The sequence below is a fragment of the Mesitornis unicolor genome, unplaced genomic scaffold (assembly GCF_000695765.1).
Source record: "Mesitornis unicolor isolate BGI_N332 unplaced genomic scaffold, ASM69576v1 scaffold24229, whole genome shotgun sequence".
NCBI classification, from domain to species: Eukaryota; Metazoa; Chordata; class Aves; order Mesitornithiformes; family Mesitornithidae; genus Mesitornis; species Mesitornis unicolor.
In genome coordinates, this window is record NW_010206868.1 from 20,300 (window position 1) to 20,955 (window position 656).

The window sequence follows — 656 nt, forward strand, 5'->3', positions numbered from 1 at the left end:
TATTTCAGCTGCGTGCTCACAACCAGCCGCCCTTAGCCACGGAGATGTTAGCAGCGTAAAGCGAACACACGTCCAGGGACAGGCGAGGGAGCGACTGGATGAGGAAACGCTTCATAGTTTCCAGCTCTGTTCCAAATTAAGCACTTAACCTTTTCAAACACTTTTTACAGTGGTTGTAATATGCTCTGACCCTCCTGGTGCTGAGACATCCTCTCCCAGCACAGCCCAGGGCACCAGCCACGCTGGAAGGGGAGAGGCACCGGCGCCTGCAGATGGAGATTTAAGAAATTTGGCATTTTGGGTTTGCAGGGAGGGGGATGAGAGCACTCACACAGAGACCATTGGGTACCCAGAGCCTCATCTGTGAGGCTGGGAGCTGTGGGATGGGCTGCAGAGACATTCCTGGGTGCTGGGAGAGTTGAGTCCACCCCATAATAACCCACAGACCCCAAGAGACCAGGGAGTTATTACACGAGGCTCCAGGGCCCCAGCGGCAGCCTGTAATTAGGGTGGGATGGGGCAAAGGCTTCCCCAGCCAAACCAGCAGCTCCCAGCGCTGGTCACCATGCAAAGTCAGCGGCTGGGGGAGGAAAAGGGGCAATTTGGGGTTTGCTGTCCCTCCTCTGTGCCCCCCTGGAGAGCTCTGGAGGCAAACC